Raw genomic sequence first — 24,188 nt, forward strand, 5'->3', positions numbered from 1 at the left:
CAGGAGCCAGGAGCTTCTTCAAGGTCTCCCACAGAGGTGCAACTGCCCAAGGACTATAGCCATCTACTACTGCTTTCCCAAGCCATAGCAGAGAGCTGGATCGGAAGAGGAGCAGCCAGGTCTTGATCATAAGTGTTCGGACCACACATTCACACACAAGTTAATTATCTGAAGAGGACAGACTAATCAGTTTGATTGTGTAATCATTTCACAAGGTACACATATAACAGCTCATCATATTTAATACTTTCAATATGTACAAATCTGTTTCTCAATCATACCTAAATGAATCTCAAAAGAGTCTATTTTTAATTAAGCTTAACATACAATTTGCTTCACACCTAAGTATAAGATGTATAAACACACAAAACCAAATTTTATCTTAAAATTAAAGTACTGGCTTTTTGATGAAATAAATTTTAACAGGATGAAGGAAATAAAGCAGCAACAAATAAAAATATAGAATGTATTCATAGAAAATGACTATTCAAGAATTAAGATATAATAGGTAAATATTTATTCAACAAAATCATAAGAGAATTTATCACCACTTTTGTACTAAAAGAATTCTTAAAGTGAAATTTTCACAAAGGAGTAAAACAGGCTTAGATAGAAACATAGAAATTAAAGAAAGAAAGAAAAACTCCCCCAACAAATCTAAAAATAAGTAATCTTACTATTTACCAGAGTTTAAAATTTATAAAAATAATCATCATGAAAAAATACTGAAAAAGGAAGAACATTTATTAAAATTAGACATCTTTTTTACAATGTATTAAGATAAAAATTCATTTTGTAAATACTGAAAACATCATAAAATTGTGAATGACTAAAAATCTTTACAAAAGTGGAAAAATATTATATCACACAGAAATGCAAAAACAAAATATGGATCATACATAATTCAAAGATTGGATGGTATTTTATATTCAGATATATTAGTAATTTTATTTAGGCTAATGAATAATATATTCCAAGTATAAATATAATATTTTTCCTCTTTAAGTGATAACAGAATTGGCATTATTAGAAAATAAACTGTACAAATAAAAAATTATTATATGCTGTTGGAAGCAATAGTAATCATGGGAAGGTAATAGTAGAGAAATGGGAACAAAGAGGGAGTCTAGGTTATAGGACTTCCTGTTGCTGTGTTTAGATATGATAACTTCCTTAAACTGCACACTAAGAAATGTGTATATTTAATTGACAGTTTCACAAATGATTAAAGATATTATTTACCAAATATTTGTTTATCAATTGAAATACAGGTTATATTAAACACATTATTTTATTAATTAATATTGAGGAAGTTGTTCAAAAATGGCACATGTATATATATATATATATATTTAGACCAATCAAAATAAATATTTTATACAATTAGGTATTGCATAATATGGTGGTCCCATGAGAATTTACTGGAGCTGATATATCATCACAGACACCACAATGTCCTAACACAATACTTAGTCCACATGTTTGTGGTGGTGTCCTTATAAAGTTTTAAAAAAACTCAGTAGTTTTATTAAGCAAGAAATTAAAAAAAGAATATAGAGCTCAATGTTATAGTAGCAATTATAAATTCTAAAACACATTTTCTGATAAAATTGCATGCCTGAAGTTTTATAAAACATTCATTATCCTGTTATTAAACAACACAAATCTTAATAAATTAATTCAAAATGAGATAGAAAATCATAGAATTAAAATAATTTTGGTGCTATATTATTCTTTGTGGCTAGACTTTAGATAAGGTGTTAATTTTCCTTGTGATTTCTTGTCATGATAGAATAAATCCAATTCTATTTAACCAAAAAAAGTATAGCATGCTAGATTTTTTTCTTTAATGTTCCAGGTTCCAAACATAGAGAAAAGGAAATGAAAAAAGCTAGTTGCCTGGTATGATTGACAAATGCTGCTTATATGCATTGAAATATTGACTTGTACCCTGATAAAATGTATAGGTATTACATGTTAATCAAAAACTTTAAAAAATTTAAGAAACAAGTCTACAATATATAATTACTTAAGAACAGTGCATATAACTATGTTACTCATTTTTATGTTTGCTGTTTTATACATCTATTATTAACTTAGAGTGTACTGCTAAATAAAGAGAATTTACTGTAAAACAGTATGCCATGATAAACTGGCAACAGCTACATAAATACCAAGCATGGCTTACTGCATTATTGATGAAATCAAGAGGTCACATGAAGTATTTGACATATATCATGTGGGTTTATGTAATCACATTCTGATGTTCATTTTGAAATGGAGTTGACAAATGACACACTGTTCAGAATGTATTCCTATTGTTGAGCTCCCATCACTGTACTTGTACTTTTGGAAGGCCGGTAAACAGAGATTTCTGTGGTATCATGGTAGTTTCTCCATACCCACTCATTCTTCCTGGGTGCTGCTTACCAGAATCTCTTACCAGCCCCCCGAAATTACCTCACGACATCACACCTTGCAACTCTGTGTAGTTGATTTTTTTTTCTTCTATGATTGTAATAAACTTTTTCAAATATTTTGATTAGTTGACTTACTCTGTAGGTACCACATCTAGGGTAGTCTCACATGTTTAATACTTCAAACAAGCAAACTCTAGCTATTTTAAGTTATTATTAATATTTTTGTTTTATCCCTATATTCATGTGTGTTTCAGGGAGAAAGAATTTGGTATCTTAGTCTCTATTCTATAATCTTGTCAAAGAACCAAACAGCACACAGGTCATTCACAGTAATATTTATTGGAAAAATAGTGTCCCATGCTTTTAATATTATTTATATTTATTGTATTAGATATCATAATTTCTCATTTCAATTTCCATGAAGTTGATTTGACTTTTTCTGATATTAAATTCCATTTACTATTTTACTACTATTAGTATTATAAATGATCGTAAGCAATGTATTGCTTGTACCTAAAATTTTCTGAGATACATTAAGCATACTAAGCTATGTTTTATTCAAAGACAAATTAAATTTAACAACATTTAAACTACTCTCTTTGTTCTTTGTGTAAAATGTAGTAGTGATTCAAATAATGACAAAATTTTCCACCTTGTCTAATTGCTTTATTTATCAAGTTTTTAGAGTATTTCTTTGATTTTTTATTAGTCAAAGAATGTACCATAAACACTTGAGTTCCTACCACAACACATCATATGAAAATTTTAAAAATTTCTTTAGGCTACATTTTAAACTAACAAAAGAATGAGGTGTTATACTGCAATGTTTTATATATAATAAAAATTAATACACGGAAGCATACTTTACGCGAATGATTACACATCAAAGTCTTAAAAGTGGAGGTATCCAAGAAGGCTAAATAGGCAGAAGACATGCTGATTTTGACCAGGGGAAGACAGCAGAACAAAAGTGAAGGAACTGTATTCCCAGTGAAGAATTAGAGAGATGTTTGGAGTGGACATTCAACAGAAAGAAGAGGGACATCATGGTGCAACGTGGAAAGAGTGGATGTAAGCAGCAAGAAGACTGGGGAAGTCTGTGCTACTGGTGATAATGCTTGAGGGAGAACCTTGCAGATCACACTGACTTTGAGTCTTGCCTGGAGCCCTAGCCAGGGGTGGGGGTTGGGGGTTGTGGTGTCTGGGTACCCACCTAATCCAGCAAAGGAAAAGCACAATTGTTTCTCTCCATCACCCTACAAAGATTTCTGGTAACCGGTGGGGATCAGGAAGAAACCATATTTCCCACTGACTTTGAGTCTGGCAGGGAGGGCTGACAGGGGACTGGAAACCCACTTAGGATTGTGATGTTCTCCCATCATCAAAACCTATCATAGGCTCCAAGGTTCAAATCGCCAAGGAGGAGCACCCATAGGCAGCTAGCTGGCCCAAGGAATGTCTCTGCTCTCTCTATGAACAGAGCAGGAGAGCAGGGCTGAGAGGGGATCCTTTGTACCCCATGACTGTGTGGGCATTGCACTTGTGACTGTGATAATTCTGTAACTGCATGATAGTGCTGGGGGTGTAGTTGGATCTCTGTGCACTCACTGTGTCATGTGCCAGAAACTCAGAGCTCCCCAGCTGCCTATGGTGGATCATTTGCAGAGGATTCTGTGCTCATACTAAGGACTGCAAAAGACTCCTATTTTATACTTTATACAAAAAAAAAAAAAAATCAACTCAAAATGGATCCAGGATCCAAATCTATGACCCAATATCATCAAATTAGTAGAGGAGAACATTGGGGAAACTGAAAAACCATATCATAATCAAAGACTCCTTGGAAAATACTCCAGAAGCACAGGTAAGCAAAGCCAAAATTGACAAATGCAGTTACACTAAGCTGAGAATCCTTGACACTGCAAAGGAAACACTCAACAAAGTGAAGTGGCAACCAACAGAATGGGAGAAAATATTTGCTAACTATGCAGTTGATAAAGGATTCATATCCAGGATCAATTATGGGATATATTATAAAGAGTCCTTAGGAGAAATTTTATACCACCAAATGCATATGTTAGAAAAAAGACCTAAAATTAAAAGCAACTCATTGCATCCTAGTAAAAGAGAAAATCAAATCCAAAATAAAGTGAAAATATATAATAAAAGTCAAAGCAGCAATCAATGATATTTAAAATAGACAAAAAGTGAAATTTGTCATTTTGAGAACTGATTATTGTTTATAGCCACTGTCTCTAATGTTGAGGAAGAGTGTTCTTACTATTTGTTGAATTCTTTACTTAGTTCAGGGTTAAGCTTATGGTTATAAAATAAACTCAAAGAATGTGATTATAAAAATTAAAAGAAAGAATAAGAAATGAAGGAGGAGGGAGGGTGAAAGTATGGGCAGAAGGTTGGTAAGGTGGGAAGTATCACTTTGCTCATAAATTTTTATATATAAAATATATGAAAATTATTCACCTAATATAAATTTAAAAAGTAAATAAATGTTAAAAAAAGCCAAAGTTGGTTGTTTTAAAAACAATTTTCTTATTTTAATCTTAACTCCCTGCCCTTCATTTTCTATCCAGCAAAGAGGTGAAAAATAAAACAATGATTCAACAAAATGATATTCTGCAACTTCCTTTGCTAACCCTCAAACTATACCACAGATACTCTAATACTCTTGCACCATATCCTTGTTTTCTCTCCTCACCTACAGTTAATCCCCCCAGATCAAATAGAGAGGGCAATGAAGTGAATAATCCATATTTGAACACTATTAATTTGCTATCACCAATATAAGGAACAATGGACAAAGATTCATTCATTCACCTTCAACTAGGATTTCACAACATTTAAATATTTATGCAAAATAAATATGCAAAAATTAAATGTTTCAGATCCAAATTAGAATTTCTTCTGGCCGGCGCCGTGGCTCAACAGGCTAATCCTCCACCTTGCGGCGCCAGCACACCAGGTTCTAGTCCTGGTCGGGGTGCCGGATTCTGTCCTGGTTGCCCCCCTTCCAGGCCAGCTCTCTGCTATGGCCCGGGAAGGCAGTGGAGGATGGCCCAAGTCCTTGGGCCCTGCACCCCATGGGAGACCAGGAGAAGCACCTGGCTCCTGCCATCAGATCAGCGCGGTGTGCTGGCCGCAGCGCGGTGGTCACAGCAGCCATTGGAGGGTGAACCAACGGCAAAGAAAGACCTTTCTCTCTGTCTCTCTCTCTCTCACTGTCCACTCTGCCTGTCAAAATAATAATAATAATAATAAAAGAATTTCTTCTTTACTTGAAAATGAACTAAAACTGCATGTTCACATCATATAAATTGCTTATATTTCATCTTAGTTTATGAATATTATCCTGCATTAGGGAGTTTAATCTTTACATGTGTAGTATTATTTTAAATAAAAATAGTAATACCTTAAATAACATTTCAAGTCACTAATGCTAATCTCATAATTATAATAATGGTATTAAAATTTAAATATGCTTAACATTTTAGTAATTTAATGTATTACAGAGATAATATTTTTCAAAGATTTAAACTGATAAATCCAGCATTGATTTTTTCTAAAAGTCTCAGAATAATTACCAAATATTTTGTAATATACAAAACAGATCTTCCCATTTTAAGATCATGTGCAATGCAAAGAGCAGCTAAAGCTAGAAGATTGGAAATAATCTAGATGTATATAGTTTATGGTATACACCATCATAATCCTTAAGGCTTCATTATATGCTATTAATTACTGGAATTCTAAAATATATATATATATAATATACAGATTACTACTATGTGTAAAACTATTTATTCTAGATTTTAAACATAAGCTTTTGGCAATCATTTGTGACTAATTACATTATAGAACAGACATTTGCATTCACTCCCTTAGAGCAGATGACAGGAAAGCGACTAAAGAGGGGTTATAATATGGAAATTTATGCAAATACCCTGAATATGTGAAGAGAACACAATTAATTTTGGTGATGAAAAGACAGGTAAAATTTACAATTCTCAGTGATTTGTGCACTGGGAATTGTACATTTTCCTGATTACATTAATGGAGGAGTACATGAGGTGGCAATTGTGCAGATGTTACTATGAATACTGCATAGATATGCACAGCTGTCAGCAGCAGGTATCCCTCTATTGTATTTAATTTCTACATCAGATATCTATGACAGCTTCTGTAATGAAATGCTACTGTAAAGTGGACACAGAAAAAAATCAACTGCTGCCCTAGAAAACTTAAATATATTCCAAAATATCTAATAGAAATCCGTAAAAATGATTCTATACCAGTGATATGGATTATCAACAAAGAATTTTCCAAATTATAAAAGCAGTAGATTTACTCTCATTTTTTTTGTAACTTTGTATACTAAAGCAGGTGGTTACATCATATTGATAGGTGAGGTTTCATTATATTGGTAACAAACTTAGTAACATACTAACCTGAAACTCTATAGCAAAAGAGAATTTTGTGGGATGCTCCAAAAAACAGTGAACATCCTCTTCTTTCAAGAGATTGAAATAATTCAGGGCATTATATTTCCATTGCCTGTGTTTTTATTTTTATCTGTTATCTCTTTTAGAATGCCAATCAGATAAAAGTCATTTTTAGTATTCTGATTCAAATAATTTCTGATCTTCAGATTGATATAATTCCAGAGTGACTATATAAGTACATATTTTCAATGGTTACAACAAAATAGAAATGTTAGGGTTTTGTTGTCAAGAAAAAATCTTAAATAACAGAAAGAAAAACTAGTAACACATCAAGAAGTTTCTGCTTTCATTACAAAATTCTAATATTTGAACTGTCTCTCACTAGATCTTAAAAATAACATAAAACTTCTATAACTATGTAATGTGAAGGACCGTCTAAATATTTTTGTGAAAAATATAGCATATTTTTTCACTCAACAATGATGTGTTTTAAAATATCTACTTTGAGGTCTTTTAAAATGTTTCTACAATGTTAGTAACAAATAGCTCTTAAATTATACTCTTAAATTTCTATGCACTAATAGATACAGGGAAACAGAAATATCTATCACATTATTATTATTATTTTAGTCAGGCTACTTAAGTGCTAGGAGCAGATGATTAGATCAAATGTCAGACATGCAATCGATAAATACATGCTGCAAGAAAAATGAATCTGTATTTGACTTCATTCCAGGAGAATACTGACAAATCAAATACACACTCATGCTATAATTTCTTTAGGAAGTATTACTAACACTTTCAATCATTTTTACTTTATTATATGTATATTGATTTAGCTTACATTATTTTACATGAAAGTCAAAACAGGATAACTGATATTTCCTCTTCTTCGACAACACTTTATGCATGGAGGTTCTTTCTTCTATTTGTTCTTATAATATCTACTAGTTTATTATGAATTGTAGTCCCCCCACTATGCTGTGTATCACTAGGAATTTATTCCTTCTATCAAACTCTGATTTGTTTCATGTGATCTGAACTCCCTCTATTCTCCCCTACCCCTTCCAGCCGATAGTAATCAACATTCTGTACTCATATTGACATATTTTTAGCTTTCACATATAAGAAAAATATCTGACACTAAATTTGCTTTGTTTGACTTATTTAACTTAGCGTTATGTTCTCCAGGTCTATTCATTCACTGCAGATGACATGATTTCATACCTTTTTGTGGCTATAGAATATTTCATTGTGTACATATACTGTATTTTGTTTGTCCATTCAGGTGATTCCATGCTATTGTGAAAAATGCTTCAATAATCATGGAGGACCAGATATCTCCATTATAATAATTTCAGGTCTTTTAGCTATGTATCTGGTAGTGAGGTTGCTGGGTAATATGCCTGTTCTATTTCTAGTTTTTTAAGGAACTATCTTCCAGTGGCTATATTAATTTACATTGTCACCAAGACTGTATAATAGTTCCTCATTTTTCACATCCCCTAAAGCACTGGTTAATTTCTTTTTCATAATGGCCATTCTAAAATGCAGGAGGTGATAACTTAATGTGGTTTTTGTAACCTTAATGGAATTTTTTTTTTCCTGATGGTTAATGACATTAAGACTTCCTCTTCTATTGTTTTCTACCAGTTATTTTATTCTTCAAGATCATTTTAAATACACAACACCCTTGGCAACAGTCAACTCTTCTTAAGCACCCACTTTGTGTACTGCTGTTTATCACCATAAAACTGTAACCATCATACAAGCAAGAATTTTATATACCGCCTTCACTTTCTCCAATTTGTTCAGTCTTATGAGACATAGTTAACCAAGGGATGTTTCAGTCACAAATGCTGCTGGCAATTAAAAAAATTTTTTTAAATTGATTTGTCAAATTACTGTGTGTAATCAGAGTGATCCTCCCTTTGTTATTCTTTATTCTTCCAGAATTAAAACTCTGAATCCTACTAGGACAATATTTACTTGTGAAGAAATCAAAAATACATTTCTACAACTAAGTAGTTCTATAAAGATATAATAAAATAAAATGTGCAGTCCCAGGGTAGTAGTATAGCAGGTAAAGCCACCACCTTGGTGCCACTTCATTTCCTGCTTCCCACACTTCCAATCCAGTTCTCTGCTAATAACCTGGAAAAAGCAGCTGAAAATGGCCCAAGTGTTTGGGTCCCTGCCAATGATGTGTGAGGCCTACATAAAGCTCCTAGCTCCAGACTTCAGCTGCTCCAATCCTTCCCATTGAGTCCATCTAGGGAGTGAAACAGCAAATAGATCTCTCTGTGTGTCTCTCCCTCTCTCTCTGTAACTCTGAATTTCAACTAAACAATTTTTTTTTTTTTTTGACAGGCAGAGTGGATAGTGAGAGAGCGAGACAGAGAGAAAGGTCTTCCTTTTTGCTGTTGGTTCACCCTCCAATGGCCGCTGCGGCCGGCGCATCTAGCCGATCCGAAGCCAGGAGCCAGGTGCTTCTCCTGGTCTCCCATGCAGGTGCAGGGCCCAAGCACTTGGGCCATTCTCCACTTCACTCCTGGGCCATAGCAGAGAGCTGGCCTGGAAGAGGGGCAACCGGGATAGAATCCGGCGCCCTGACCGGGACTAGAACCCGGTGTGCCGGCGCCGCAAGGTGGAGGATTAACCTGTTAAGCCACGACGCCAGCCTTCAACTAAATAAATTGTTTTTTAAAGAGTAGGCAAAAAATAATAAAATAATATAAAATGCCTACAAATTTTGGATAAAATTATGTTTCTCCAAGTTCACAAATAATAGATTGAAACATCATAATGTATCCCATAAATATAGATAATTATTATTTATCAATTATAAACTAACACATTTTAAAATAAAATGAAATAGTTTATAGTATAGTGTTGATGGAGGCTTATCATGATTAAACATTAAGAAAAAACTATATGAGAGCTAGAAACTAAACTGGTTGAAAATATATAGATGTTGGTCTACCATTTACTTCATATTCAAATTTGGATTGGGAAACACCAATGATAAGTTTTTCCTCTGGCAGTTATTTGATCTTAAAGTTATTTACATGATACTTGATTATCTTAGGAAATATTTGAAATTCAAATAGCAAAAATATGAAATTTAATATCATCTGATTCTATACACTTTTGGGTTTTGTATATATATATATATATATATATTATATATATGAATACATCCAAAAACAATAGTTTAAAATGCCAAATATTTATGTAAAAAAATTTTAATGTTTAACAAAGATAGGTAATTAAATTGTTTCTACATCTTATCCATGAGTGATTTTGTAACCTTGATGTAACTGGTTTTCCTTAGATTATACCTACACACATTTTCCACACAAGTGACTGGACTTCAAAGATTTGATGTCAATTCACTATATATATGACTTTGAAATGAAGACTACAGATGATTCTTGTCAAAAGAATTAGTACAAAGGATTACATTCTAACGGCTGGTAAGTAGACAGAATACAAAACTCATGAAAATATCAAATTGGTTTCTTTAAACATGAGAATTACAAGAAGCAGGAATCATAAGTGTGTGTGAAGTGTGAAGTTATACACATATCTGAGAAATAAAACCACATGAAAAATTTGAAAGAAGTATGGCAGGTGACTAGTTCACTTTTTAAATATTGATTTTGAGAAACCCGTGGAACTGTCAATGCTGAGGTCTAGCTTGAGCCTGGGAGATGCACACCATTGGTGATACCAATTTTTGTGGTGAGAAGATCACAAGTGGCACTTCAAAAAAGAGTTTGGATTAAGCTAATTTAAAAGTTTATTAATAATGAAGATTAGCACAAAGCCAAAGGGATAAGATGAAAACCATTTTTTTTTTTATAACTTGGAGAAGACAACTATAAGAAATGAAAGCTGGTGAGAAGAGCAGAATACAGAGGAGAAAGCTCAGGACAGGAGTGATCAATAATAATACATACCTAAGAAATGTAACATGACAAGTGAAGTGGAAACCTGTATTCAACTGATGTTTTGTCATAGATGACTGTTCAGAGTAGTTTTGGGGATAAAGTGAACACATAAATAGGCAAGAGGTCAGGGACAAATATGAGGGAGATGACCAAATTTATCGGTGGGTACAGATTCACTTCCATGCAGTTAGCTGTTAGAAATGGCAAGGATTAGGCTAGCATTCTAGTGCAGCAGGTTAAGTTACGGTCTGCAACGTGGGCATCCAATATGAGGGCTGGTTCAAGTTCTGCTCCACTTGTGATCCATCTCTCTGCTAATGTGCCTGGGAAAGCAGCGGGAGATGGCCCAAGTACTTGGGTTCCGCCACCTACATGGGAGACCCAGATGGCATTCCAGGTTCCTGGCTTCTGCCTGGCCAAAAAATCTGGCAGTTGTGGCCATTTAGTGAGTGAACCAGCAGATGGAATATATGTTTTTCTGTCTACCTGTACTCTCTCCTCCCTGACCTCTGCCCCATAACTCTGCCTTCAAATAAATAAATAAATTAATTAATTAATCTTAAAAAAAAAAGAAATCGCACATATGGAGACTGGTAAAACAATGTAAGGGGCTAAATTGCTGCTTGGGATTCCCGCATCCCATATCAGACAGCTAGTTTGAGTGTCAGGTATTTTGCTTCAACCCAGTTCCCTGCTAATGTGCCTGGGAATAAACAGATGATGTCTAAATGCTTGAGTCCCTTCCACCCACAAGGGAGATCTGGATGGATTTCCTGGCTCCTAACTTTGGCCTGGTGCAGTCCTAACTATTGTGACCATTTGGGGAAGGAATTGGCAGTTGGAAGATTTCTCTTTCTCTCCCTCTTCCTCTCCCTCTTTCTTTGTTATTCTGCTTTTTATATAAAAATAAATGAATGAACGAATAAATAAATAAATAACTCGAGGTTAAGTGGGTTTTTTTTTTTAAGATTTTACTTATTTGTTTTTATTTAAAAATCAAAATTACACAGAAGATAAAGGAAGAGACACAGAGAGATCTTCTACCCACTGGTTCACTCCCCAGATGTCTGCAAAAGCCAGGACTGGGTCAGGCTGATGCCAGATGACAGGAGCTTCTGGGATTCCCCCATGTGGCAGGACCCAAACACTTGGGCCATCTTTCACTGCTATTCCTCAGGCTTTTATCAGGGAAATGGATAGGAAATGGAGCTTCAGGGACATGAACCAGGGCCCATATGTGACGCCAGCATTGCAGGTTTCAACTTAACCCACTATGCTACAATGCCGGCCCCAGGGGGGATAACTGTTTTAATAAAAAAAGAAGATGCCAAAATACAAGAGCTTTTTAAAAGAAATTCTGTAAATTAAAGAAAACTACGGATAAGTAATAGCATTTAGTCAAAGTAGGGACAATTTATCACTATCTTAGGAATTGTGAAAAAATGGAATTTGGGGGAATGTAAGAGAGATAGACATTTTTCCCTTTATAGTCTCATGATTTTAAGTAAGTAGAATGTCAGACTATCACATAAGAAGAAATACAGAGGATGTTAAGAGATGGATTGTATCCTTCTGTGTTCATGTGTTGCAGCTGTCATCCTCAGCAACTTAGAATGTCACTTTATTTGTAGAAAATATCTTTTTACTAAGGAAACCAAGTTAAAAAGTGAGGTCATTAAAATAGTCTCAAATCTAGTATGACTAGTATCATTCAAAAAAAATAAATAAAGGTGAAATTTGGACACAGATACAACACAGGACAATAATGTGAAGAGATACAGAGAGAAGAAAACCATCTATAAGCCAAGGAGATAGGACTGGAATAGCTTCTTTCTTCATAGCTTTCAGAAGTTACCACCCCAGCCTACCCTAGAGAAGCTCGAGACAATAATTTAATTTTCTAGTGTTTAAGTAACTTGTTTTATAGTATTGTGTTGTGGTACACAATAACTTTAAAAGTTCTAAATTATTTTTGTAGAATTATTTACAAAGCTTGTTCTTCACCTCTCACCACCCCTTCAGAAGCTAAACTTTATAGGTAGGTAATGAATAATTTTTGAAAGTTTGTATTTTATGTATGTAGTTGAATGCAAACAATATGTTTTCACTTGAATTTATGTGTCCGCAGCAGAGATTAATGTACAATACTTTGAGCTATGAAAAAAAGAGTCTGTGCAAATAGTCCCGTGCAAATAGTACCATTCAATATCTAAACAACAGCAAATAACTAAATAAATGAAATTATTTCCTTACAAGTTAACTAGATATAAGGATACATGCCTACATATAAAAACAATGTAAAAATGATACATTTACCACAACTGTACAGAAATACAAAATTGTAGCAGATAGTACTTATTTTGAGTTTGAGGTTTTTAGTTAAAAATACAAATTGAGAGAAATAAAAGTTGGTATTATTAATAGAAATATTAAATTCTCTGTAAGGTCTGTGAAGGACCCTTATGGGGGAGAGGGACAAGAAACTAGGCCTGGGCAGATATCAGGGGCTTCTTAAGAGGTTAGATGTTCCCCAGAGTCCAGCGGGCAGGAAGTTCTCTGGGAAGGAAAAGTCAATCCCCTTCAGAGAACCTCTAGGCATGCCCAGAGCAGAGCTGCCACTCTCCTCAGCACTCTCCTCAGCACTCTCCTCAGCACTCTCCTCAGCACTCTCCTCAGCACTCCCCTCAGCACTCTCCTCAGCACTCTCCCTCAGCACTCTCCTCAGCACTCTCCTCAGCACTCTCCCTCAGCACTCTCCGATATGCTAATTGTCCCTCCGAACCAGCCAATCCCGTGTTGCCACTGCATCCCATATGCTAATGGTCTCTCTGAACTGACCAATCCTATGCATGCGCATTAGGAATATGCTAATTCGTTGCCTATATAACCTGTGTGAAACTGCCGCTCAGGGCTCCTCACTGCCTGAGGTGGGGGCCCGTTTGCGCAAACGTACAATAAAAACCTCGTGCTTTTTGCATCAACTGGTCTGGAGTCTGGATCTTTGGGCGTCCTCCCGAGCAAGTGGGCATCTCTGCAACTGAGAGGTCCTACATTTGGCGCCCAACGTGGGGCTTGAGGTCGCCCTCAGACCCATTCTCTGCAGGACCAGTTGGAGGTATAATTAAGTGTTTTCTGTCTGTTGTTTTTTGTCTTGAGTATTCTGACTGGATTCTGACTGAAGTATTCTGACTGGCCAGTATCTGACCTGACTCTGTGGGACCAGTGGGGGAGGCAGGCGTGCCCAGCAACCCCTGGTCCGTTCCCCGGAGGACGCTCCGGGTTATGAGGGGAAACCCTCGGTCTGTTCCCCCGGAAGACGCACCGGGGTGGTCTGGAGGTGGGTCGGAGACCAAGTCTCCCTCCTTCCCGGGGAGGGCTGGTCAGGCAGCCGCTCCCAAAAATAGCGCAATAGCGTTCGATTTGCCCTGCCATGTGTTTTGTCTTGCTTACTGTATATGTCTGTGCATTGGCTGTTCTTTTTGTTTGGGCTGAAATCCTTGTACGCATGGGTCAACAAATAACCACCCCTTTAAGTCTCACTCTAGATCACTGGAAGGACGTTCGAGAACGCGCGCGCCACCTCTCATTGGAGGTTAAAAGGAAACAATGGGCAAAATTCTGTTCCTCAGAGTGGCCGGCCTTCGAGGTCGGCTGGCCAAGGAACGGCACTTTTAACCTCGATATTATTTTACAGATTAAGGCGCGAGTCTTTCAGCCAGGATCCAATGGACACCCTGATCAGGTGCCCTACATTACCACGTGGGAGGATCTTACACGTAACCCCCCTCCCTGGATAGAACCCTTCTCCTTCCCGACGGAGCCCATACGGACCCCGTTACCCCCTCCTCCTATCCCGGTTGTGCCAACCTCCTCCCTATACCCTCTGAAGGAGATTCGAGATCCAAAACCTGACAAGCCACCGGTTCTTCCGGCTGATCAGGACTTTCTGCTCTTTGACTCTCCCCCACCCTATCTTCCCGGCCAGCCTGCTCCCCCGCAGGAACCCCCACAACAACCAGAGCGGGATGTGCAACCTTCTGCACCATCCCCTGATTCCACGAGGGCAGGGGAAGAAGTCTCAGCGCCTTCCCCGCCCTCCAGCCGCCTGCGCCTCCGTCGGGGGCAGGCAGGGGGCTCGGGAAGCGTTTGGACTTCGCAGGCTTTTCCTCTTCGCTCGGTGGCTGGCCAGATGCAGTACTGGCCATTTTCTGCTTCCGATCTTTACAATTGGAAAACCCATAACCCCTCTTTCTCTCAGGACCCCCAGGCTCTGACTGGGCTGATCGAGTCAATTTTATTGACTCATCAGCCCACCTGGGATGATTGTCAGCAGCTTCTGCAGACCCTCCTCACTACTGAGGAAAAGCAGCGTGTCTACCTTGAGGCACGGAAAAACGTCCCTGGAGCAGATGGCCGACCGACCCTACTGCCAAACGAAATCGAGGAGGCGTTTCCCTCAACCCGTCCTGATTGGGACTACACCACCGTTGCTGGTAGGGAGCGACTTCGTCTTTACCGCCAGATTCTCCTTGCGGGTCTCAGAGGGGCTGGAAAGCGCCCCACCAATTTGGCCAAGGTACGTGCAGTAGTACAGGGGGCTGAGGAAACGCCGGCAGGCTTCCTAGAAAGATTAATGGAAGCCTACCGTATGTACACCCCGTTTGACCCCCTGGCAGAGGACCGGCAGGGAGATGTAATCATGTCCTTTATAGGACAGTCAGCGCCGGACATCCGCAATAAATTGCAGCGGCTAGAGGGGCTTCAGGGGTATACTATACAAGATTTAATGAAGGAGGCAGAAAAGATTTACAACAAAAGGGAGACCCGAGAGGAGAAGGAGGAAAGGATCCGCAAGGAGCAGGAGGAAAGGGAAGACAAAAGAGACAAAAGACGTAATCGAGAGCTTAGTAGAATTTTGGCCACCGTAGTGCAGGATACAGAAAGGAGTAGACCAGGACAGAATAGGGACTTGGGAGACAAACGAAAGCCTCGGGTGGAAAGAGATCAATGTGCCTATTGTAAAGAAAGAGGACACTGGGTCAAAGACTGCCCGAAGAAAACACAGGGACCAAAGAAGAGACCAGTTCCAATCCTGTCCCTGGAAGAAGACGACTAGGTGAGTCAGGGCCAGGAGCCCCCCCCTGAGCCCAGGATAACCCTTGAAGTGGGGGGCAGACCGGTAACCTTCCTGATTGACACGGGAGCCCAGCACTCGGTACTGACTTCAGAAAAAGGGCCTTTAAGCTCCAAGACTTCCTGGGTTCAGGGGGCAACTGGAGGGAAGTTATATCGCTGGACAACCAATCGAGAGGTCCAGTTAAGTACAGGACTTGTGACACACTCGTTCTTACTAGTGCCAGACTGCCCCTACCCCCTCCTGGCAGGGACCTACTCTCGAAGGTAGGAGCCCAAATTCACTTCCATGAGAAAGGAGCTACCATCACAGACTCAGGAGGGCGGCCCCTCCAGGTATTAACACTACGCTTGGAGGACGAACACCGATTATTCGAGAGGCCCTCGTCCACCATGGCTCCCATGGACCCCAAGTGGCTCACAGATTTTCCTCAGGCCTGGGCAGAGACTGCGGGAATAGGGCTGGCCGTCAACCGGCCTCCCTTGATCATAGATCTGAAGCCCACGGCCATTCCCGTGTCAGTTCGTCAATATCCGATGGGCAAGGAAGCTAAGGAAGGTATCCGGCCACATATCCAGAGACTGTTACACCTAGGCATTTTAAAACCTTGTCGTTCACCTTGGAACACCCCCCTACTACCAGTAAAGAAGCCTGGTACGGGTGACTACCGCCCGGTACAGGACTTGCGGGAGGTTAATAGGAGAACGGAGGATATGCATCCCACAGTGCCCAACCCCTACAATCTGCTAAGTACCTTGCCTCCGACCCACGTATGGTACACTGTGTTAGATCTAAAAGATGCATTCTTTTGTTTAAGACTGAGCCCTCAGAGCCAATCCATCTTTGCTTTTGAGTGGAAAGACCCAGAGACCGGGTTTTCAGGACAACTCACCTGGACAAGGTTGCCCCAAGGATTTAAAAACTCGCCTACCTTGTTTGACGAAGCTCTGCACCTAGATTTGGCCGACTTCCGAGTTAACCATCCGGACCTGGTCCTCCTGCAATATGTGGACGACCTCCTCCTTGCCGCTGAAACTGAGCAGGACTGCCTAAAAGGTACCGGGGCCCTGCTACAGAGACTGGGGGAATTGGGCTATCGAGCCTCCGCGAAAAAGGCCCAAATATGTCAGAAACAGGTGGCCTACCTAGGCTACCTCCTAGAAGGAGGGCAACGGTGGCTGACAGAGAGCCGAAAAAGGGTGGTTGCTCTAATTCCACCCCCCACCGATGCCAGAAAGATGCGGGAATTCCTCGGGAGTGCGGGATTCTGCCGCCTTTGGATTCCTGGGTTTGCGGAGCTGGCAGCCCCATTGTACCCCCTCACGAAGTCCAATGCTCCCTTTCAATGGAGAGAAGAGCAACAGCGGGCGTTTGACAACATAAAAAAGGCCCTATTGTCAGCCCCAGCCCTGAGCCTCCCTAATATGACCAAGCCCTTCACATTATACGTGGATGAGAACAAGGGAGTGGCGAAGGGAGTGCTAACACAAATGCTTGGACCCTGGAAAAAGCCGGTGGCGTACTTTTCAAAAAAACTAGACAATGTAGCGGCCGGCTGGCCTCCGTGCCTCCGCATGATAGCGGCCGTGGCAGTTCTGGTGAAAGACTCGGATAAATTGACTCTAGGCCAACCTCTCACCATAGTGGCACCTCATGCTGTGGAGACAGTTATCCGCCAGCCACCAGATCGGTGGCTCTCAAATGCTCGGATAACTCATTACCAGACTATGTTATTAAACTCAGAGCGGGTCCGGTTTGGGACTGCCACCTCCTTAAACCCGGCCACCCTGCTCCCGGAACTGGGGCCCCAGGCCCAGGTAATCCATAACTGTCATCAAATCCTGGCTGAGGCCCACGGCACCCGAAAAGACCTAACCGACCAGCCTCTGCCGGATGCCGAAATGACCTGGTTCACGGATGGGAGCAGCTTTCTACAGAACGGTGAGCGGAGGGCTGGGGCAGCGGTGGTGGATGGAAAAACTGTTATCTGGTCAAGTGCCTTAAAGCCTGGAACTTCTGCTCAAAAAGCCGAGCTCATAGCCTTAACTCAAGCTTTAAAACTGGCACAAGACAAAAAGGTCAACATTTACACAGACAGTCGGTATGCTTTCGCCACTGCCCATGTACATGGGGAGATATACCGGCTAAGGGGCCTCTTAACCTCAGCAGGCAAGGACATTAAAAATAAGCAGGAAATCCTAGATCTTCTACAGGCCCTGTTCCTGCCCAAAATGTTGAGTATAATTCATTGCCCCGGGCACCAACGAGGAGACGACCCCGTAGCAAGGGGAAACAGGATGGCAGACGAGGCCGCTAGGGCGGCAGCCCTGAGCCAACAGGTGCTCCCGTTAAAGACAATTGAGCCCACCCAAGTATCGAGGGAACCACCTTTCCTCTATTCGGACCAAGACTTAGATACGATCCAGCGGCTCGGTGCAGAGTATGATGAACAAATAAGGGTTTGGAGGCTCGGAGAGAAAATAGTCCTGCCACACCAATTGGCTAAAGAAATAATTACCAGCCTCCATCAATGGACTCATTTGGGACACAAAAAGCTAAAAGCAGCCTTACAGGAAGATAGGCAGTCTTATTACATCCCCGGACTTGACTCTTTAGTCCAGCAGGTGACTGAATCCTGTGTTCCGTGTGCCAAGGTAAATGCCAGACACCTCAAGCTCCCGGAGGGAGCTAGGGAAAGAGGAGACCGACCAGGAATCAACTGGGAGGTCGATTTCACTGAGATAAGGCCGGGCAGTTATGGGAATAAGTATCTTCTAGTTTTTGTAGACACCTTCTCCGGATGGACTGAGGCATTCCCCACAAAACGGGAAACCGCCCAGGTGGTCGTCAAGAAGATCATAGAGGAGATCTTCCCCCGGTTCGGCTTGCCTAAGGTAATCGGGTCCGACAATGGCCCAGCGTTTGTCTCCCAGGTAAGTCAGTTGGTGGCCAAAGCATTAGGCATAAATTGGAAATTGCACTGTGCCTATAGACCCCAAAGTTCAGGACAGGTAGAAAGAATGAACAGAACAATTAAAGAGACCTTGACCAAATTAGCGTTGGAGACTGGTGTTAAAGACTGGGTCCAACTCCTCCCTATGGTGTTGTTCCGGGTCCGAAACACGCCCTCTCATTGCGGGCTGACACCATACGAAATCCTTTATGGAGGGCCCCCACCAGTAGCAGGCTTGCTTGACCTTGCCAGTGACTCTGTTGCCGATGCCCCTAAGTTACAGGCCCGGTTGAGAGCACTCCAGATCATCCAGAACCAGGTCTGGAAACCTCTTGCAGCAGCCTACCAACCCAAGACGACAACCATTCCACATCCTTTCCAAATCGGTGATGCTGTGTATGTCCGAAGGCACCAATCTAAGACTCTAGAGCCCCGGTGGAAAGGCCCCTTCACTGTGCTGTTGACAACTCCCACCGCTCTCAAGGTCGACGGAATCGCTGCTTGGGTCCACGCCTCACACGTGAAGCGAGCACCACCTCCCCAGGGCCCCGAGGATCCGGACAGACCAGCCAAATGGAAGCTCCAGCGCACTCAGAACCCACTCAAGCTAAGACTTTCAAAAACTGTTTAATATTTGTGATGTTCCTGGCCTTTCCCCATTGTTTTTCCAATCCCCATGCTCCACAATTGTTAACGTGGAACCTAACCCAGTCCAGCAAGAACAGAGTTCCCTCCCTCCAGTGAGGCAGGCTCTCCCCAGGCCGGTCCAATAGATTTTAGGATTAAAATCTTTGCAAAAAGAAAAGGAGGGAATGAAGGACCCTTATGGGGGAGAGGGACAAGAAACTAGGCCTGGGCAGATATCAGGGGCTTCTTAAGAGGTTAGATGTTCCCCAGAGTCCAGCGGGCAGGAAGTTCTCTGGGAAGGAAAAGTCAATCCCCTTCAGAGAACCTCTAGGCATGCCCAGAGCAGAGCTGCCACTCTCCTCAGCACTCTCCTCAGCACTCTCCTCAGCACTCTCCTCAGCACTCCCCTCAGCACTCTCCTCAGCACTCTCCCTCAGCACTCTCCTCAGCACTCTCCTCAGCACTCTCCCTCAGCACTCTCCGATATGCTAATTGTCCCTCCGAACCAGCCAATCCCGTGTTGCCACTGCATCCCATATGCTAATGGTCTCTCTGAACTGACCAATCCTATGCATGCGCATTAGGAATATGCTAATTCGTTGCCTATATAACCTGTGTGAAACTGCCGCTCAGGGCTCCTCACTGCCTGAGGTGGGGGCCCGTTTGCGCAAACGTACAATAAAAACCTCGTGCTTTTTGCATCAACTGGTCTGGAGTCTGGATCTTTGGGCGTCCTCCCGAGCAAGTGGGCATCTCTGCAACTGAGAGGTCCTACAGTCTGCAAATATTTAAAATACTACAAAAAGATACAAGTTTTAAATGGCAACATTTTGGTATTATTTTATATCAATTCAGTTGAGATGGCTATGAACAGAAAATAAAAGTCATTTTAATTTTGTAGGGTTTTAAGGCAGGGAGAATCTGCCGGTGTAACAGATCCTTTAGCCTCCTGCTGGGCAAACTCAGCTAGTAGACATTTAAAAAATTGACAGAGTTTGAGAATAAGCAATTTTTCATATAAAAACTGACAGTTATGGGGGAAAAATGTTTTTATCCTAATGAGATTGGATTTGGCCACTGGGATCTCTCCCATTCACCACAATAAATTTAGAAACCATTTGTAAATTTATACCACTCAGGATTTTTATAGTTACCTGAAAAGTTGCATAACTCGCTACTGGTGCTGACTCTGCTCTTTACTTCTTGGAGTTTTTTGCATTCTTACCCTTGGGGGTTTCTGAAGAATTTAAGGAGGGAGCAGAGTTTGTTTAGCAGCTGGTTGTCTCCTGCTAATGACAGACAAATGGGTACCTCTGCAATACACTATTTGCTTTGCTTCCCTCTTAAATCACCCTGCTTATTTGAGTGTTTTGTTGTTTGAGCTCATCAGGAAAATAACACATGCTCAAAAGAAGTACAATCAGCATCCATTATAATATGTCAATTGTTTATTCTTGGCTTACATTGTTTTCAACAAATGGAATATTGTGTTGGGAACACTGAATGTGTTTTAGCAATCAAACATTATATTGTGATTAAACTAGAATTAGTATTTTAAAAATTTTAAAACTTGCAATGAAAGATCATATTGGATATGTACTTTGTTTAATATTTATTATTAATTTTCCTTAGCACCAAACATGTTGACATGCACACATGTAAACATAATCACATATATAACCATGTCTATTTTCTCTGATTTATTTATTTATTTATTTTGTATGTTTTTATCATGTACACTATGGTGTTTTTGAATGACTTGAACTGGCACTCCAATATGGGATGTGGGCATTAAAGGATGTGTTGCACCTTTCCCCTCCTCCCTTTCCAATCCCCTCCCCTGCCCCACCCCATTCCCTCCCTTGGTGCCTAACCAGACCCTTCTCTACTCCTTGCAATGCAAATGGCAAAGCAGATAAGCTGCACAGGGCAGCTATGAAACAGAGGAGAGGAAAGTCCCCTAAGGTTTCAAATATCCCCCTACACTTTCAACCTCTTTGCTTCAAATAAAGCAAACCGTCTCTGATGAGGTCCATCTCCATCTTTTTTCCATCTCTCCTTTCTGGGGGTATGAAAGCAGAGAACCCCAAGCTATTCCATACTTAACAGGCATCTCAAAAGGGGCTTAATCCACTGCACCACAATCAGCATCCCCATTGCATTGTTTATACTGAATTTTAAACATACTACATATTCTCCTGAATATTGGTAAAGTGATTTATTGAAAAATTTGTACCTAGGAAATATTTCTATATAATTTTGAATGAAACTCTTCCATTAATTTGACTTGAAAACTTGTAACAAAATCATAATAAAAAAATTCTATATATATACTAAAAAAAGTTGAAAACTGGAAGCAGGACCCCCTAAAAGGGGCTAAGAAGCAGTTACACTAACTGGGTTATCACCATGTGTTGATAGCATCCCTACCCTACACATCCTTCTGAGATTGGAAACAGAACTCTAGAGCAAGAAGAAGAGGTCTTTTTAAATTTTCCAAATCAGCATGGGGCCAAAATTGGACAAGAAAATAAACAGAACAAACAAAACTCACTAAAAATGCTGGAGGAAAAATGGAAGGTGTTTGGTTTAATTGTTAAAATACAATTTAAGAAGCCCACATACCATACCAGAGTGCCTGGGTTAGATCCCTGGTTCCAGCTCCTAATTCCAGCTTCTTAGTTAAAAAAAAAAAAAAAAAAAAAAAAAAAAAACAAGGAAGAAGTAGCAATGACTCAAGCGATTGGTTCCTGCCACACATGTGAGAGATCTGAATTGAGTGTCTAGCGTGCCTGGAGTGGGCTTCAGGTCCAACCAACCCCAGGTTTATGGGCATTTGGGGGATGAACCAGTGGATGGCAGACATTCCATGCCCCCCTCCCATTTGTATACATCTCAAATGAATAACACTTTAAAAATTAGAGGAACAAATGGAGATATAGGTATGCCGTTCTTGAGTTGGATATCTACCTGCTTAGGAGCAAAATTACTGACAAACCATTTTCCTAACTGAAAAAGAAGAGATTTGAGGAGAAATGGCAGATTGGAGGGAAAAGATGTTAACAGATGTGAGTTCAGGGGGCCAGCGCTGTGGTGGAGCGGGTAAAGCTGCCTCCTGCAGTGCTAACATCCAATATGGTCACCAGTTCAAGTCCCGGCTGGTCCACTTCCTATCCAGCTCTCTGCTATGGCCTGGGAAAGCAGTAGAAGATGGCCCAAGTCCTTGGGCCCCTGCATCCACGTGGGAGACCCAGAGGAAGCTCCTGGCTCCTGCATTCAGACTGGCTTAGCTCTGGCTGTTGCTGCCAATTGGGGAGTGAGCCAGTGAATGGAAGACCTCTCTCTCTCTCTCTCTCTCTGTCTCTCCTCTCTCTCTGTGTAACTCTGACTTTCAAATAAATAAATAAATCTTAAAAAAAAAGAAAGAAAGAAAGTGAATTCATTACCAGAATCTGCTGTGGTAAGATTGTGGCACTCCTATGATTCAAGTATCCTGAGTGTTGGCGCAGATATCAGCTACCTTGCTGCCCTCTTCTACGAATATATAATTTATTGCCATAAATGGGATAGTTGCAAGAACAAAATGTGTTTGTATTAACAATTACTCCAGACAACAATGCAAGAACCGAGAGAACGAAGCAAACTTGTTTCACCACTATCCCACCTGATCAAAGGGTTAGGATCAGACCACTCTGAAAGGAAAGGCCACCACAAAACACACCAAATACCGGAGTAAGGGTGAAGGTTTATTGTCCAGTGGGGGAAACCCGACAGGCTGCCTCCCTGTGCATAGAGAGAATAACAGCCTGTACTGGAAGAACAGGTGTTATATAGCTTTGCAAAGGTAAGGAAGTGGGAGGGGCAAATCCCATAAGGGTGAGGTGGACCTGACACTTGTGATTGAGCTATTTGGTCATCTGACTTCTAGTAAGCCAGGCTGGGCTTAGGAAAAAGGCACATTTACTAACACATTTCCTATATTCTGCTTTTTTTGTAACCAAACTTTATAGTCAGGATTCTTTCCTACCTATAGGCCCCCGAAATCTGCTTGCTCCCAAGCTTATACATGCACTGAAATGCTAAGTGTACCAAATAATCAACTATCCTGAGAACCGGATGGTGAGACTGTACACTTTTCTTGTAAAATTATTCAGGTCCCTTCTCATCATTTACTCAACTACTTTTTTATTGCTTACTCTTTCCTATAAAAGACAAAGCTACCTTCTGCTTAATTTTGAGAAATTTATTGTCCCTGTGTTTGGGTGGCTCTGATGCAGCAGTCTTTCCAATTAAGCTATTTATCAAGTACAAGTTGGTTTTTATTTGACTCACCTGAAAATTACTGTTGCCAATGCTGCCTCCCTGTGGTGAATCCCCTTGGAGCACCAGAAGAATAAACTCCTTATGCCTGGAGGGCATTAGCAGAAAGGCAGTACCATAAATGGATGGGAGGTTACTAGGTTACCTATGTAAACACAACTAAGGAAAAACTACTGTTGCCTCTTTAACAAATTTGGTCTTCCAGCCTCCTTTCAAAATTTATTGGAAGTAAAGAAGAAAGACTCAAGGGGTTAGTCCACCCTCTATACTGTGTTTTGGTTGGTGGATGAGAAGATGAGGATAGACTAGGGAATAATTAAATCT

This window comes from Lepus europaeus, chromosome 1 (assembly GCF_033115175.1).
Source record: "Lepus europaeus isolate LE1 chromosome 1, mLepTim1.pri, whole genome shotgun sequence".
NCBI lineage: Eukaryota > Metazoa > Chordata > Mammalia > Lagomorpha > Leporidae > Lepus > Lepus europaeus.